The sequence below is a fragment of the Ambystoma mexicanum genome, chromosome 7q (genome assembly GCF_040938575.1).
Source record: "Ambystoma mexicanum isolate Mex_15411 chromosome 7q, UKY_AmexF1_1, whole genome shotgun sequence".
Classification (NCBI taxonomy): domain Eukaryota; kingdom Metazoa; phylum Chordata; class Amphibia; order Caudata; family Ambystomatidae; genus Ambystoma; species Ambystoma mexicanum.
In genome coordinates, this window is record NC_090941.1 from 144,949,193 (window position 1) to 144,968,522 (window position 19,330).

Sequence of the window (19,330 nt, forward strand, 5' to 3'; positions counted from 1 at the left end):
GCATCTCGCCATCAGGTGCCCACTCCCCGAAGACCCCTCAACAAGGTGATCCTCCCGCACTGGTCCACCCCCAAGGTCTGGATACAAAAGTGATGGGAGTGCCCTTGCCACCTGAGAGAGAGACCCCGGGGACTAGCTGGTGAGACACCTGGTTTCTCACAGAATATATGTGTGCAAGGAAAAAACTTTGTTAAAGGGATGTTATGGGTAAATTGCGCTAACAAAAAGCTATGCATTAGTCTTAGCAGTGCACAGTGGTGGCACGAGTTACGGTTGCTTTGCTTACCATAACTGTTAAACCGACATTATTGTTACAGGTAAAATTGAAAACCGCCTAGAAATTCACCAAAGTTTTTTCACTGAATTTCATATGTTAGTGCAACTTAACCATAACGTCCCTTTAACAACGTTTTTTTACACTGAATTTCATTGGTTTTTAACAGTGCGCGGTATGATGACATGTTCGTGAATGGCTGAGCGCTTTGCAAACAGGTTCGTGTTTTGCAAACAGTTCAAAACTACATTTTTAGCTGATCTAGGAAGTTGCAAGCGGAAAATGTACCATTGCACAGCTCCTAGACCTATTTTTACTCATTTATGTATTTATTGTGCATTTGTAAGGCACAATACATCAAGGAATTCTGTTTCAAATCACCACAGGGCAAGGGGAAGGAACATGAGACCAAAGGCAAAAAGATGACCATAATGAATAAGATAGATGCCGTCCTACTAGTCCTTGGGAGAATTCAGAGCATGCAAGTGTAAATAGAGAGAAGGGGAAAGGGGTAAGTGCTAACATTTCCACTGGAGGTGTGGGGGGGTGGGGGAGAGTGCCAGGGAGTCAGTTGCCAGGAACTGGTAAGTGCCTGGCAGAGGTCACATGGTAAAGAGTGGTCACCTGCCAATAAAATAAGTGCAATCCAGTGGGTGCTCAAGGGAAAGTGCTGGGATGCGGGAAGAGGCTGAGGGGATCGGGCGGAAGCCCAGGACCCAGAGGGACACATAAGGGCCCAGACCACCAATCTCAGCAATTGTGGGTTTTAGCATGGGAAGGGGAGTGGAGTATTAAGGGGATGGGGAAGGAGGAGGTGAAGAGGAAATTCTTGAGCCGCTTCCAGAATTTGAGGAGATCCGGCTCAAGACAGAGAACGAGTGAGAGGCTGTTCCAGAGGAGGGGGCCAGCCAAGGAAAGAGATCGTCCGCAGGCTCGCTGCTTAGAGAAGCGCTTGACAGAGAGTTGGAGCCGGCAGAGCGTAGGGATCTGGCAGAAGAGTATTTGGTGAGAGAAAGTTGTAGATAGCGTGGTCCCCGGTCCCAGACTGCCTTATCTATGATGCAGAGGGATTTGAATGGGATCCTTGCAGCAACTGGGAGCCGGTGGAGATAGAGGTGAGAGAGGAGAAAGAGCCCAAGATAACCTGGGAGGAACGGTCGGTGAGGTAGGAGGTCAGCCAGTCCAGTGCCTGCTCCAAGATACCAAGGGCATCATGGAGCCATTTTATGAGGATGGAATGGTTGACCGTATCAAATGCAGAGGAGAGATCAAGTAGAATGAGAACAGCAGGAGAGTTAGAGTCCAGCGAAGCGAACAGTTCTTCACTGGGGTTCAGGATAGCAGTTTCCGTCCGTCTGGATGCTTGTAATCCAGAGGTATCCATTTGCAATCTTGGACAGATGACATGCTTGGAAGAATATTAGCAGAACTGCCATTTATCTTCAAAAATGGCATCAGCTATTGTCATCCTTTCTCCCCAGGAGCTGCCACCACAACTACCACCACCAGCACTGGAGGGCCTACACAACGGAAGAAGCGTAATCATGCAGAAAATGATCAAGAGGACCAAGAAGATAAAGTACAGGAGGCTTGGAGACGCCGCGACTAGCATGTCTCCTTAGGAGCTCCTGGCAGCTGCGGTGCTCCGGATGACAAAAAGCCGGCCCATCGCCCCGACTCTATCCTGTTTTTGGCGAGGCTGTGTCTGAATGTCTGGGGCAGACACTCCCTGAAATTCCCTTCTATTGGATGGCGTTTTCATCATCGCCGAGGCTCTTTTCGCCAAGGACCCTGCCCACGCATGGGGGAAGATGGCCGCCTCTGCTGAGCAACGCGGACCCCAACAGGGGGGATGGGCGGCGAGCGTAAGCTGATGGCCCAGGGTGCCCAACGCCGCTGCCGAGCAGAGCCAACCTCGGCTCCCATGTAACGGAGCCGATCCATCTAGCAAGGAAGGAAGCTAACTCCACCTCCGATTTGCCTACCGGCCCACTCCTATCATCCTGCAGAGCCCCCCGCCCGCGAAGGGACGACCCACCACATGGAGAGGTGCACCGCAGTAGGGGGCCTCATCTCCTGCCTCCAACTGCTCCGGGTCCCGGCCTGCTGCAATTGTCCCCGGAGCTGAACCCTCGGCAGCCGCGGCTCCGCCTGCCGGCACCCTCGGCGGCTCTAGCTCTCCCCCAAAGAAGTGCAGCAAGATCGGAGGTAGGCGGTGGGGGTGGGGGCTTGGCCGCTGCTCTCCCTCGCATTGGTGGCGGCTCCCCCCCCTCCCCTCTCAGCAACTAGAGTAACCATGGAAAGATGGAGGGCAGCATCGCGGAAATGGGGCATCCAAGGCCCATTAACCCCCATTTGGAATAACCCCTAGTTCCCCCTCCGGGTAACTCGGCGAGTAGCTTTGAACCATGTAAAGAAGGGGGGGTTACAAAGGATTGCAGACTTTTTGGAGGGTGGCCTCCCCATAACATTTGAGAGATGCAAGGAAAAGTTTGGGGTGGGAGAGCCAGAGAGGTTCCACTACACCCAGCTCTGGCATTGGTTATCGCACAAAGAGGTCAGGGGGAAGGGGTACAGGGATCTAACAGCGCTGGAGCTTTCACTTCTATCTCCCCCCTCTAAAGGCAGAATCTCGATGCTACACCGCCAACTGAACAAAGGTGATCCCTCTAAAAAAGAAAAATACATGTTGGACTGGGAGAGAGATCTGGGCAAAGAACTAGACATGGAGGAATGGGGTAAAATCTGGACCAGACTCCATGAAAGTATGCAATCAATGCATCTCAAACAGAGAAGGTGGCTATAAACTTTGCTACAGGTATTACTTCACCCCAGAAAACCAAACCGGAGATTCCGGCGAGCTGCTGGCGTGGATGCAAAGATCGGGGCACATTGTTCCATATGGTATGGTCCTGCCCGAAGGCCGAAAGGTACTGGAGGGAGGTTGTGGGTCACATCAGCGATCTAACTGGGATCACCTTCCCCTGCGACCCCGGAACAATACTCCCTGGAGAGACGGGAGGGGGGGAATTTCCACTCACTGGTCACGTTCCACGCCTGTGTACCCACCTGCACCTAGCAGCAAAGGTAGCACTGGCTCAGCTCTGGAAAAATGCCGAGGGCCCATCAGTCCACCTATGGTGGTCCAAATGTTGGGAGATAGTTGTTGCGGAGAAGGTCACAGCAATACGTATGGGCCGCCTGAACAATTTCCTAAACGTGTGGGCCCCTTTCAAGGACTATGCCGACAAATACCCAGCTCTCACCCAAAAACCACCCCTCATGCGTTGGCTCTAATTTGGTTTGGTTTGAGATCGCGGTTCAGCACGAGACTGAGGGCACCAGGCCCTGACACTTGCAGGGTTGAAGGGGGTGAGAGAGGAAGAGTAAGTGCAGAAGCACAACCAAGGCGGCCTGTCAACGTCTACAGAGGGCGGCCTCTAAGGCACTGATTGACTTATGTGCAACTACTGTTGTTGTTGGCTATGCGTTTTATGATAATATGTACCTTTGCTGTTGAAAAATCTAATAAACTCTTTTGTTGAAAGAAAAACAAAGTAGAGGAAATGGCTACCTTTAGCACCCAGAGAAAATCATGGGTGTGGTAGTTCTTTACCACTGTTGGGGGTGTACCAAAGGCTAAGGCTACCAAGGTGAAATGCATTGAGTGCAACGTTGAACTCCGTCACGGGCAACCTGGCAGTACTCCTACAGGACCATCTCCATGAGACTGCACACTAAAACAAACCACCGCAAGGCTCTCAGAAAGGCTATTCTTGTCTCAGGAAGTAGTACGCTGTCTTCCTCTACCTCATCTTCCTCAACCAATACTACCACTACACAGGCTACTCCTGTGGGGCAGAAAATCCCACTAGCTGCCTTGCAAGTCATAAATAAAAAGCGGTCGATCCATATCTTTCCAAGACAACAGTACTGTGTATATACTGCAACACACCACTCTGCAGGGGTGAGCAGTTTTGAAGTGCTTATGAAGCGGTTATCAAGGAGCATGAGAAACACTGCCCCCTACCTTAAAATGAACACACGCCCAACATCTTCCCCTGTCCACCTGCCCCTCTATATCTGTGGTTGGTGTCCCTTCCCTTATTTCCCTCCCCCACCTTACTTACTAACCCTCTCCTGCAAAAAAAAAAAAAAATACTAAATCAAAAACACAAAAAAGGTTCCTTTAGGAACGAACTTTCACAGTTTAAAAATAAGCTTATAGAGTCCATCTAATTTACATTTTTGAGTAAAGTAGTTAGACTCAACAAGATCCTCCAAAAATCCCATTAGCATTTTATACCATGCTAATGGAAATGATGGACAATTGTATACTAGAAACAAAGAAAAAAGCACAGAAACTATTTTCTGTCCCAAATAGTTTTCTCTAGCATACAGTAAAGACCATAATCCATGGCCCTTTATGACTATCCGCGGTCTCCGCAGTCCCCGCTCTAGGCAATGCATTACAAAAAAAAAAAAACAGATTGCACGTGCACACATCGCATAAAACAGCCCTTCTACGCTTTTTACTTTTATGTTTGTAGCACTCCCTCATTGCCTGCTTTGAAACAGTAACACATATATCCACCAATAAGTTAAAAACAACTCTACATATAACCCTAACATTAAAAGTGCACACATCTGCCACTTAAGAAAGTTCTGCAAATCTTTTGCATATGCGTTTACTCTTGCTTATCCAGAAATATTGTGTCCACTGCTGCTATAAATGCATATATGCATTGTGCAGTAAAATAAGTGCATGAATGGAAAGAGGAGTAGGTATTGCCAAGGGCTCATAGGACCCCAGAAGTACCAGCCAAGGGATGCCAAGTTGGGAGGCTACTAGCTACCTGCTGGAGCAGAGTAGTCCCAAGGGCGTGATACACAGACACCAGGCGGTAGACCAACAAGGGCAGTGCTGAAGGGTTGGGTGGGTGTATTGGTGTCAACTAGACATAGGGCCTGGAACCTGTAAGGTTCATGAGGGACCAGGCCACCCGTCACAGTGGCAGTAGTATGAGTTAGCAGAGAAGGGATTAAGTAAAATAGGAACACAAAAGCAGAGTTTCCGGAACTTAAGGAACTCCAGCTCAATAATAAGAGGAGCAGGAAATCTGTTTGAAAGAGAGGCACCAGCCAAAAACAGAGACATGCCTCCCTCTCCGTTTCAAAAAGCATTTCACAATCACAGTATGGGAGTTACAGTAGCGGACGGCTCTAGCAGGACAGTATTTAGCGAAACAAAGTTGGACATATTGTAGTCTTTGCAATTAGCAGGAGCCAATGTACACATTGTAGGCCTGCCAATATTAAGTTTTGTAGCCCTATCCTAGAATAGCCGAAAGGGGGCATAGACAACAAACAGGGAGGTTACGGAAGAGGCTATTGCAGTAGTCCAGCCTACACAGGGCCAGGGTTCTACATGTGGTCAGCTTCTGGGGGACGGTGAGGAACGGTACAATGCCTGTAAGGAGGGCAAGCTGAAAGCATGGGCTATTTTTACAAGCTCCAAAATGTAAGTACTAAAGGAGAGAAAGGACTTAAAGATGAACCTGAGGTTTTTGGCCTCACAGGATGGTGAAAGTAGAGGGCCCAAAGACAGTGGCCAGAGGATAGGAGAAAAACAGAGCACAGGTATCACAGTAAGAAAGATCTCAGTCTTACTGGCACTGAAACAGAGATTGTTAGCCGCACACAAGGCCTCGATGGCGATCAAACAATCAGGGATAAAAAACGAGGACAACAAATTAGTTCAGGGAAGTTTAAGCAAAGCTGTGTGTTATTAACATAACACTGGAAATGAGAAAAAAAAAGACATCAGGTCATCCAGAGGGACAGAATAGACATGGAAGAGCCACAATCATAGGATAAAACCCTGGGGTTCTCTGCAGGTACACAGAGAGGTGGTGGAGTACAAGCAGCCCAGTTGCAGCTGGGAAGGGTGATTAGTGAGGAAAACAAATCAGCCAGTCCAGTGCCCGGTCCATGATGCTAAAGGTATCATGTAATTGTTTAATGAGGATACAATTGTTGACCATGTGAAAGGCAGAGGAGACATCAAGGAACACTATCCTCAATTGTACTACAATCATAAATACCATATAATATCATTCCACCATATTACAAATACTGTACACTCCCCCACAGTACCTATAATTACTATACACATTACTATACTATGTGTTGCCAGTGGGCAGATTTTTTGGGGCATGGCCTACGGCTATGCCCCCAAGAACCCGGCCACTGGCCACAACAATAGAATTAAACCATATAAAAAGTATGTACAATACACCTTCACATAACAAAACTCACCCTGAACCCCCTGCAATTGAAATGTCGCCTGCGGACCCCAATATTGACCAGGGACTCAGCGTCTGCAAACCCTTTTTTACCTCTAAAAACAGCTCCATCTAATCTGTATTCCACTCCCCTACTCTTTTCACGCCCTCTTTCAGCCATCAAAAAACCCCAAATGTTTTTTCCAAACTGTCTGTTCACAGCGCTGTGAGCGGACTACCGCAGCACCTGCACATCCTTTTTTCACCTATAAAAAAAGCCCCATATCATCTTCATTCTTTATTCCACCCCTCCAAACCTTTTCAGCCCCTCTTTTGACCACCAAATAACCACAAATGTTTTTACCAGACTTTTTCCTCGCAGCGCTATCTGCGGATACGGGCGGCTGTCTGCGATCCAACATAGCGACCATTTCGAAAAATATGACGCACCTCACGCTTTTCACCATCCAATCAGCGGGCGTGTCCGATGTCCGCAGACATCACACCGCACCCTGATTGGTCCAGAGGTGTGTCTGCAGACTGAAAAGGGAAGTGAATATGAAGAGAGGACCAAGATATCACTATTTATTTAACCAACGTTTTGGCCATTTTAAAAAAAATCTAGTGGACAGATTTACACCAAATTTGTGCAGATTCAGTGAAAATCCGTCCAGCGGTTTGGGCTGTAGGCATGAGCAAAACAGTTTTTCCATTGCGTCTTTGAGGATTTCCATATATTTTGGAACCCCCTATAACTTTTCCACCCTTGACGAAACCACACCAATCCTAGCACAATCGTTCAGAGGGGGCCATGTACTATTTTTGCAAAGTTTGGTGAGGAGTACCGCAAGCACTGTAATATATATAATCTCACTTATTTCACTCCATTTGTACATTTCACTTCATATGTTACATGAGGGGCCCATAACAATCTTGGCCTCGAGCCTGCAAAACATTTATTTTAGAAAATCAGAATAGTAAAATAATATGCATTTTTTATTGCTGTAATGCCGGCAGTAAAGTCCCATTAAAAGTAACAGTAGGTCATTTAACAGCATAAATGCCTTATATTGTATTATTTTAAAATACAGCACTTAGCCTTCCAAGTAAGGCAATTATGCCTAGATCCACCCAGTCCGAAAACTGCTATTGCAGGTTTCTATTGGCAGTGAGCCAGTATGATACAAATACAGGGACAAGACATGGATATGTATTCAGTGTGACTTCTTAAAGGAAATAGGAGATAAGAAGACATTGCTCATTACGGCAATGTTCTTTCTGATGGATACTAAATTCCCCCTCCACAAATTAATCTTCTGAAACGACCACCAGAGGGCAATGGATCAGACCTAGTTCAACCGTGTCACAAGCCGTTTGTGCTATTCGGGGCATCCCAGATATATACCACCATGCACTGTTCGTGAAGGCTCTCTATATGGTAAATCTGCTGGAAAATCTAGTCTTCTATTTAATTTTTATAGATTTTAGAGTGTATTTTTCTGTTTCCTTTCAAAAGAAAAAAAAAGAAAATTCTCGTGGGTCCTCACATGAAATGAAAAAAAAACAGCCTTTTTTAAATGTGCTTTTTTCTTTCATTTTTGAAGTCTGGTTCTTTACTTGTCATGTGTGTTGCATATAGGGCATCATGAGCAGTGCATTGTGGTAGTCGAGCTATTTTTGTGTTATGATGCAGCTGGCACAGCTATGGGATGCATCAGTGGGCCTGTGGCCATTTGTGTCCATGACACAGTCACCACCTTCGGAAATGCGACAGACTCCGCCAAGTGAAGTGGCCATTTTGCCTCAACTGCGGGTCTGATGGGGCCTGGAGCAAAGTGGCCAATCAAGCCACCCAAAGGTGGCTCCTTGCGTGTGGTCAGGCCCAGTGTGAACATTGCCGGTCCATGGGTTAATGGCCATGGCCACCAGTGGCCAGGCGCAGTGGCCACTTTAATTCGTATTTTATCACGTGCTTAGCACTGGAGACCAGTTTCTAAGCGCGGGACCGGGATTGAAACCGGTGTTGCTCTGGGTTGCCTTGCTTCCAAGACAAACGTGTTGCCCCCGATCTATCCTCCTGCACGCATTGGGGCTCGTACTTGGGTCACTAGCAATGTCATATAGCCTCTTGACCCAGGGCACGGTCCAACTAGCCACTGGGACTGTTCGAAAGCTGGGCCCAGCCGCCACCTGGCCTCAATGGCACATCTGTAGATTGGGAGCTTCCCTCACAAATATGTTTCCACAATGGCCACAAATATTGTTTCCCCTTTATGAGTCACGTTTGGGGACCCCACAAAAAAAAGCCATTCTGGGGGCATACTGCACCTCTCTGTGAACCTATCTCTCCTTCCTTAGGGTCGTGGAGGCATCCCAGGTGGCTGTAATATGAGGCTGGACAACTAGATTCAAGATTGGGGAGGTGGCGCCATGAAAAGAAGGTGTTCCTGCAATTTTGGAGGCATATTAAACTAGAATAGCACCGTACAATTTTGAGGACAACGATGAATGCCATGTGAAAATGTACAAATATTTATATAGTGCAATTTATATAGTGTATATATTTTTTAAGACTGTTTTACCTTGTTATGTAGCCGCTAAGTTAAAGATAGTTTTCAAAAATAGGGATAGGTCGGATTTTAATATTTTTGTGAATGTATATTCTTTTTTTTAAATAAAACCTAAGAAAATGCTATTGTATTGAAGTGGCTTTGTCCTCATGTCACCTAGGGGCAGTACCAAAGACCGAATAGGAATCTAGCAATAATAAAAATAGCCATACAGCAGCACCCTAGTAGTCGAAGGACCTTTGCGTCGTCTATCCTGGGACATTGTATAACCGTGTGCTTTATTTTGTTTTGATGATTCGGGGCCTTTGCTTGCTCACTGCTTTTCATCTAGCCAGCTTACCTACTCCTTTCCAATGTGGCACGACTAGGGCGACCCTAAAACTGCAGGGAGAGCAGGGGCGCTCGAGACAGCTAAGAAGCGCGACTGTGGTGTATTTTAGAAAATAGATATTTATAGTAAACTAGCAAAAAGTACCCGTTCTCCAAAAGGGTTCTGTGGACAAACCAACACATCAATTGCTGCAAATCAATGATCCTGTGAGTCGCTGTTCTGATTCGTTTATCCCTTGATGCGCTTTGCACTCTGAAGTAAACTGCACTGAGAATGGGCGTGTGTGTGGCTGGGTGACCTACTCCGGAGCAGACGTTGGGAAGAGGCGAGAGTTGGTGTGCTGCTGCATATTGGGACCTACTGTGCTCTCTCCCCACCTGCTCCCTCACCCTTGAGTGGTGCAGCTCATTGTGGTTCAAATGTCCCAGAAACCCTTCATTTTAGATTTGAGGACCGGTCCTTCTATGACCACATTGATGTTTCGCCGATTTCAGGCAACCGTCTCATGTGTGAAGGTGCTTTCATCCGGGGAAAGGGATGGGGGGTCCACATGTTATGTAGTACTGTCTGGAGGGTCCTAACAGATAACTATGCAAAATTTGGTGCAGATTGGTGAAACGGTGTGGAATTGTATAAGGAACAACGGTTCGCCAAGCCACAAACCCACAAACAGATTTTGACTTGTGCTGAAGACCGGGGAAAGGGATGGGGTATCCACATATCATGTAGCCAGTATTGTCCAGAAGGTTCTAATATAGATTATATCCCATGGGGGCGTGGCCTGACGCGCATGGAGTGAGGACGCCGCTTCCTTGAGCTCCGGCCGGGCCGCGCAATCAGATCCTGTTTTCGGGCGTTACGAGTGTAGCTGCGCCACCCACTCTATGGTGCAGTTACACATAAAGCGATTACCTGTGTATCGCACCTTTTTCTGACAAAAATCGGAGACCGGGCACTTGCTGAATCGATCCGGCCCGGCTCCCCCTACCACCCGAGGGAAGCTCCCAAGATGGCGGCTGCATTGCGCCGATGACTCCGGAGCGATCGGAGAGGTCGGGACCCAACAGTACCTCCGCCCGACTGACCATGCGCTCCTCCCGCTGACCGCTGCCACCCAGGGGTCCACGCCGTTCCTCGGAGCAGACTCGCGAGGTCCAACGAAACTTCTGCTGGGACCGAAGGACAACATCACGGAAGCTCCCGCTTCGCGCCCAGAGTCGGTGCTCCCGTGCCGGACAGTGCGGGCGCGCAACTAGCACTGCCGGCTCCACAGACCCTGGGGACCACTTGCTGAAGCCCCGGCCTGAGGCACATCCGACCCACTCTCCACCAGCCAGGGAGCGCGGCCGCCCACTCAAGTGGACTTCCACACCGCAACCGCGACCTGTGGCCTCTACGCGGGATCGACTCGAGGACACCTCGCCTGGAGTGAGTGAACCGCAGGCCCCTTCCGACCCCGTCACCCTACACGCTCATTGATAGCTGCCCCAGCTGAACCTTCTCCGGAGCGCATTCCGGACTTGCTGCGGGAGCCGCTCGCTCCGCCTGAAGGCCGACCCCATTAACTTTGCGGGCCTTAGACCAGTAGCCCACTAGCCCGACTGCGGGGCCTAACCGCCTCCCCCAACTAGCATTCACAGGCCACACTGGGGTGCCCCTCTCAACCCACCTGCCCCGCAGCAACCAGCATCGACTCTTCCACCATTACCCCACCTAAGACTCGGGCCGCAACGACCCGCGTGCCCTCACCACGGGACAGTTACACCTCCTGCACACTCGACACAGGGGGTGCACTAAGACTGGCGGCACAACACACTTATTTGATACGCAGTGGCGAGCTGTGAAAAGTTGCACGCTTACCCACCCTGCGAGAGGACATTGGACCCCTTGCGTCACCCACTAAGGCCAAGACACTCCACTATGGCGGCCGCAAGAAATAAGGCCAAAAATGCTACCATGGACCCTTTTGTCACATCTATGTCTCAGCCCGCCTCCCAGACCACACCGACAGGCTCAGCAACGCGAGACAGCTCTGAGGAAGACACCAGACACAACCAGGTATTGGATGCGATCGCAGCCCTAAGATCATCCATAGAATCGAAGATAGGCGAAGTCAAAGCCGATATTCAACTAATAAGACAGGATGCCCGCAACTTGACGGAACGTGTCACCGCTATTGAATCTTCCCAGAAGGACAGGTCTGATGACACGGCGGTCCTAAAGTCGGAGGTTGCAGTCCTCAAAAACAAGGTGTCCCTGCTGGAAGCGAGGTCTGAAGAGGCGGAACGTCGTGCTAGGCGCAATAACATTAGGATATTGGGTGTACCAGAGGGGACAGAGACCATGGACCCGACGGCCTTTGTGGAATCCTTAATACAACAGGAGATCGGGGTGGCAAACCTCTCCCAGGGCTTCGCCATAGAGAGGGCTCACAGGTCCCTCCAGAAGAAACCCCCCCAGGCTCCAACCCTCGCCCCATCATTGCGAAGGTCCTCAACTTCCGGGACCGGGAGGTAATCCTGAAATTCTCGAGAGAAGGTGGAGAAATAGAGCGGGGCAACTCTAAAATCACTATATACCCCGATTACACTCAGTCGGTTCAGAAAGCTAGGAACTCCTTCGTCCCAATCAAGGCTAGACTGAGGAAACTAAATCTGAAATATATGCTACTTTACCCCTCTAGACTGAAAGTGATTTATAAGGGAAGGGCAGTATTTCTGGAGACACCAGCGGCGGCCACTATGTGGATGGAACATAACAACCTGGCCGAGGTCCCCACCGACTCTTCCCACGGAAAACATAATGAAGACAGCCAGGGATGACACACGGATACCCTGACTAGGGCACCCAAGCCCTCCTCAAAATCCCTGAAACGGTAAAAAAGCCCCGATCTATCTGAAGCAAAACTACAAAAAGAGAATGCCAAACGATTGCGTGGCCCACCGGATCTTCCATGCATGGACACAGACCACGTTCCCGCGAGGGACCAGTGCAGGCCAGTTGCCAGCACATACCTACTCGCGCTAGACACCCGGATGGGGATAGGCAGCGCGAGAGCACCTGAGCACTGCACCGTTGTGACAGGAGCTGGGTGCACCAGTTATAATTGTTTCCTTCAAGTTGTTATTGTTTTAACTCTCCTACCTCTGAGAACTCTTAACTGTACCAAAACGAACCCAAAATTAAATATCGAAACAGATCGCCCCTCACAGTCTGAACAGGTCATGGCTTGCAACAACATACGATGAAGCCGCAATAAAATGGGGGCATCCCTGCCGATAACTGATGTAAACATACAATGGCATCAAAACCCAAGGTGATCACGTGGAATGTCAGAGGGATGGGGTCCTACCTCCGAAGAAACCGGATACACTCCTACCTGAAGAGGAAGAAGATATCATTCGCTCTACTGCAGGAAACGCACCTCTCCACAGACTCTGCGGATAAATTGACGAAATACTGGGGCGGCCAGGGGAATGGCTCATCCCACTCGAGATATGCACAAGGGGTGTACACGTGGGTAAGCCCGGACACCCCATTTCATCAACTGGGTGTAGAAAAAGACAATGAAGGAAGATACCTGATAATGTGGGGTATGCTGGAGAACACTCGGCTATGCATAGTGAACTCATATTTCCCCCAATACGGTATACCCTCCCACCTCAAGAAGCTATGCGCCAAAATTATGCTCCATAGAGACCACACTCTAATATGGGGAGGAGATTTCAATTGTGTCACGAACGCCGAATTGGACCGGTCTACCACACCACGCACACCCAACAACCTTTCCTCCGAAGCCCTCCGCAGAGCGGTGGAGGATCTACACATGACCGACATCTGGCGGGACCTGCACCCAGTCGACAGATCCTACTCATTTTACTCGGCCCCCCACAACCTCTACACCAGGATAGACTATTTCTTCATAGACAATGAGCTAAAGCCACAGGTTGAATCTGCGAACTACCTGGGTAGATCAATATCGGATCACTCCCCACTAATACTGCAACTCTGTCTGAGAGGCCCTAGACCTCCTATCCCGATGTGGCGCATGCCAACAGAGGCCTTGACCGATCCCGCATTCAAAGAAACCCTAGCTGAGAAGCTTGAGGAATACATAGAGTTTAATAAGGGCTCAGTCGACAAATGAAGTACATTTTGGGAAGCAATGAAGGTGGCAACGAGGGGAGAGGTAATCGCCGAGGCAGGTGGGATCAGGAGGCAATTGAGACAGGAACTAGAGTCCGAGGAGGAAAAGATCAAGCACCTTGAAAACAATCTCCCCCCAACGATTGAGACGGAAACCAGGCTGAAGGAGATCAGAGAAGACTGTAAAATCGCATGGGAGAGGCTCTCGAAGTTCGACTTCTCCGCACGAACTGCGAAGGCACACAAAGAAGTGGACAAACCAGGTAGGATACTAGCCTGGCTATGCAGGAAAGAACACCCGAGGACAGCAAGGGCACAGGACACAGCAAGCAATAAACAGCACATTTTCTGACTACTATGCCGATTTATACGCCCACACCAACCGAATACCCGAGGCAGACATAAAAGATACCTTGGCGGAAGTCGGTCTACCCAAATTGAACCAGGAGCAGAGAAACATGCTGGGAGAGCCCATCACGCCCGAGGACATATCCGAGGCGATCAGATCCCTCTCCACGAGCAAAACCCCTGGAACAGACGGCCTTACCCCGGAGTTCTACAAGGCGTATGAGGAGTTCCTATCCCCCATACTGCAAGAAGTTTACGCGGAGGCATATGAAACTGGAATATTACCGAGTAGCATGAGAGAGACCCTTATAGTCCCAATGCTTAAGCCTGGCAAACCACCCGAAAACTGTGACTCATACCGCCCGCTAGCGCTCCTGAATTACGACAGCAAAATACTAACGACCATACTGGCAAAAAGGCTTTCGAGAGTAATAGGAACCCTGGTACATGAAGACCAAACTGGCTTCGTCCCAGGACGCAACACCACGGCCCACTTGCGAAGACTCCAGCATGTGATAGCACAGACGGCCGAATCCACCGAAGACCTGGCTGTACTGTCGCTAGATGCCATCAAGGCTTTCGATTCGATTTTATGGGAGTGGCTGATCGAGACCCTGAGGGAATTTGGACTTGGCGAACAATTCGTTCGATGGATTGAGGTGCTCTACAACAACCCAGTTGCGAGAGTGAAGACTGGCGGCATGATATCGGAGGCGTGGGCCATCCAAAGGGGAACCAGGCAGGGATGCCCCCTCTCCCCAATGCTGTACATCCTGGGTCTGGAACCGGTGGCAATCTACTTCAGGAAACAGCTTTTCGATGCAGGTATCAGCCTGGGTGGAGCGGACAATATCATCTCCCTATATGCCGATGATGTCCTCTTGTATCTACGAGACCCCCAAAGAAACGCCCCTACAGCCCTGGATATCCTAGACAATTTTGCGAAATACTCTGGGATAAAATTCAGCCGCCAGAAATCATGTTCCTTCCCTTTGGCTGGACTCAGAGGCAGGAACACAGACGAACTCCCTGTGATCGGGATCCAATGGCAAGTGGAGGCGTTCCGCTACCTGGGCCTCACCATCAAGCACACGCCGGTCTCCATCCACGAATGCAACACAGAGGTGGCCATGTCCGGAGTACGCAGATCCATCAAATTCTGGTCGAAATTGCCGCTTTCTATGATGGGTAGAGTAGCAATATCCAAAATGATAATATTGCCTAGATTTCTCTACTATTTCACTAACATAACATACTATATTCCACCACCCTTATTCAGGAAGTTAGAATCCCTGCTCAGGGACTTTCTTTGGGGTCGAGCCAGGGACAAGCTCACGCTGAGCATCCTCACACTTCCCTACACCGAGGGTGGCGTTCAGCTACCAGACTTCCAGAGGTATTACCTGGCGGCACAACTGACTCATATCGCAAAATGGTTATGTGATGACCCTTCAGCAGAGACGAATCTCCTGCGCCAACTAACCTCACCCATGCACCCTAAGGAGCTAATATGGAACAAGCAAGTTGGGCACTCTGACCCACCCATGATACACAGTTGGGGCGACAGGTATGGACAAAAGTCACCTCTATGCTTGGGCTACGGCACTCATACGCACCTGAGATTCCCATGCTGGCAGACATATGCAAAACCCCCAGCGACTTATTGGCAATGAGGAGATCGGAGCACTTTGGCCTTTACTCATGGGGAGACATGTTTACCGAAGGGCTGTTTAGGGAATTTGAATCGCTGCAACAGATAGATGGACTCGCCCTAGGACAATTCTTATGGTACCAGAAGGTGAGACATGTTGCCAAAGAGAAATGGAATGTATGGCCCGAGGAGCCGAACACACACCCCCTTGTGCAGGAGATGTATGGTGTCAGTGACGGCTGGAAACCGACGTCGAGGTTATACATCCAAACAAATGACAGATCCAACCCAAGAAGTGCACGTCTGAAAGAGAGATGGGAGTCCGACTTAGGGACTGAAATCACAGAGGGAGAATGGACGAGGGCCCTATCATACCCGAAGGAGATATCCCGGAATGCGAGTTTCAGGCTAATTCAGCTCAATATCCTCTATAGGACCGACATGACCCCACACAGGATAGCCACATTCTCCGACAAGGTTGCCCCGACCTGCCCATGGTGCACTTCCGATAATGCCGACATGATCCACATGTTCTGGACCTGTCCTAAAGCACAGAAAGTCTGGTCTGCCGCTCAACAGACCTGCAGGAGGGCCGGGCTGGAGATATACAAATGGACACCTAAGGAATGCCTCCTGGGCACCCATCCGAGGCTGAGTAAAATCAAACACTCTGAAGTTTATGGACATTGCATGTGTGCTCACGAAGAGAACAATTGCCATGGCCTGGAAATCCCAGACTGGCCCCAGGTATGAACCCTGGTTTAAGGAGATGTTAAGATGGACGGCAGCCGAAACCAGAGCGTGGGAGGAAGGGAATAGCCGAGGCGGAGAAGACTCTAGCACCGCACTGGAGGCCTGGAAGACCCTTCTGAGAGACCTGATTTTTTCAACGAGCCACAAACCCCCTTGAATCTACCCCTCTGAATCTCTATGTAAGTTCGACCGAGAAACTGCAATATCAAACTCACACCCCCCCCACATTACGCCCCACCAAGATCAGCCAGACCCCATCAGACCCGAGACGAGGGTTCAAACAGGAAGCGAGGAGCCCAACAACTCAGAGGACATACCGACAGTTAGTGTTACTATTGTTGTTCGTCAGTTGTTTAATCTTACCAATGCTTTAAATTGCATATATGTTATATACTAGGTGACTCAACCCTCACCATATTCATGATGGTTTAATGCACATATATACATAAATGCCAATAAAAACATTTAAAAATAAAATAGATTATACCCCATTGCCCGCCTTTGTCGCTCTCCCTCTTAGTTGACCCCACTTTGACCCCATTACAGCTGCCTAAAATGTAATGTGGAGACCAACTTAACTATAAGAACAGGGTTGCTATTCCCAACCCGTATAAAAGCGTATAATATATATATATATATATATATATATATATGCAATGAAAACACTTAGTTAAGAGAGAGTTAAGGTTGATTTAATGCAACAAAACCCATAAAATTCAGGTGTGCGAAGCGAGGACAATCTTAACTCTGAGCCCCCCCTCCACCCCCAGAGATCAGACTGGATGTCACTTTTGATCTCATTGTTGATCCTCTGCTGTGACCTCATCTATGTGCTCATGGGCTGAGTAACTGGGAATACTCTGAGTTAAGATTGTTGCCACTTCCCATCCCCACCAAATTTCATGAGTTTTGTTGTGGTATCTTAATTCTCTCTTAAATCAGGTTTTTTCACTTCATTTCAAGCGTTTCTATAAGCTATATCTTATCCATGACCCACTAGCCATGGTCTTCACCCTGGGCTACTGTCACTTTGCAACACTTACGATAAAAGGCTGTGGCCTATCTCCCTTTCACTAGTAAATAACCTGGTCTCACTTTCTGTGGCCACTGTCCACATTGCAAAGATTAGGCTAAAAGACAGTGGTCCACGTCTTCCCCTTCCTTCATATCTCTAATCCTTGTGGAACACCGCCTTGTATTGCCGCGAGAATGGTTCCCGTGGATGTAAAGTGATAGAAAGTGATCTTACATAGTGCCCTTCTGCCAATCATGCTGGCCCCACAGCTCATGACTCTGTGAGAAAGGCGGGTAGGGTGCATTTGTTGGATAGACGGGAGGTTGATGCAGAAACCTGTAGTGGTGATGGATGTAGGTTGTGAGTACCCCTTACTTTTGTGTTGATATGGAAATTTCTATTGATATTGCTATTTTATTTCTATCGTGCTTGTACACAAGTGTTTCAGAGTGCGACAAGGCAAGGCAGGGGAGGGGAACGGGGAGAACAAAACAACGATCTTACTAGGCCCAGTGATATTGAGAATGCGCAAGTGCATGGGAGAGGGGAAGGGGAAAAGTGCATAGAAGGGGGAGAATTGGAGAGTGTGCAGCAAAGGAGAGGAGGGTAGGTCTGATAAGTGCAGGAAGAAAAAAGGTGGGGGACTCTATGGGTACAGATACAGACCCCAGTGCAAGGGGAGGCCCGGAGGCAGTGCGGGAGGGTGGCAGGATGAGCAGGTACCTGGGCCCAGAGGACAGAGGGTGGCCAGGTGCACAGTGCCAAGAGAGAACAGATCAGCAGGGGAGAGGGGAAGCGAAGGCAGTAGCAAAGAGGAAGGTCTTGAGGTGCTTCCGGAACCGGAGATGGTTCTCCGCAAGTTTTAGAGTGGCAGGGAGGCTGTTCCAAAGGGGGTCCCAGCCGAAGACAGAAATCGACCCCAGCTCGTTTCTCAGAAAAACGACTGACCCTGAGGGAGGTAGAGGTAGAGGAGCGAAGATCTCGAGAGGGGAGGTATTAGCCGATAGCTGAAGGTATGTTGTTTGTGGTGGGTAAAGACTGGGCAGATATGGGCAGCCTATGGATTGGGGAGTGCACATATTGACAGAATGGTTGTTGATAGACGGTGGGTAGGGTCTGAATCTGTTGTGATCTACAACTGGTAGGTTGTGTCTTAAGTGTGGGTAGTGTAATGATGCAAGATTTTAGCAGTGAGGATTTAGTTGAGAGATGAGGGGGATGGGAGTTAGGCTGTTGCTTTCTGGCTCTTGGTTGTAAATTTCACTAATATTTAGGTGCCGAACAGTGCAAAACGGCAGAGGGTCCATAAAATTGGTTTCCCACAGGTGGCAGTGCAAAGGGTTTTGCAATTTCTCGCTGTAAAGTGGCCCAGGTTTCTGGTGCAAAGTGTTTAGTTGGTTGCCATTATCTTTCCTTTCTTTGAAAGTGGTTGGTTGAAAGGGCCCCCACCATGGTATGAACGATGGGTGATGCACAAGGTATTAAAAGGAACTCTTTTTTTGATGGGTAGAAAGTGTAGAATACATAGTGCTGGTGTGATGTTCAAATTACTTAATTCTGAGAAGTAGTCTTGTTGCTGCATTTTGAACTCTTTAAAAGTTTCCTCATGGCATAATCTGGGAGTCTGAGATAGAGGCTGTTCTCTTAGTCTGGTTTGGATAGTATTAGGGAAATTAATGGCTATGGCCCTGCGGGTGAATATTAAATAAGGTAAGATGTTTAGCATGCACATTTGGGAACAAACGCTTCTGACGATGGCTCCGATATGCACATCAAGAGTGTGGATGTTGTCCATTGCGCTTTCAAGATTCCTTGCTTTGGTTGATGGGAATCAGCAAGGGCCCATATTGTCAAGCCAAAGGATTGTGGTGAAGTTAGAACCTGTAGGATTACAGAGCATCAGTTCTGTTTTGCAACATTTCCAGATTACTGTAGTAATGCACCAATGCTCGAAAATT

General features: G+C 48.8%; 1 protein-coding gene across 2 annotated transcripts in view; it reads right to left on the reverse strand.

The window, feature by feature from the left end:
- UGGT2 (UDP-glucose glycoprotein glucosyltransferase 2) overlaps window positions 1-19,330 on the reverse strand; it is a 1,923,861-nt gene that overhangs the window by 797,064 nt on the left and 1,107,467 nt on the right. The window lies entirely within an intron of this gene.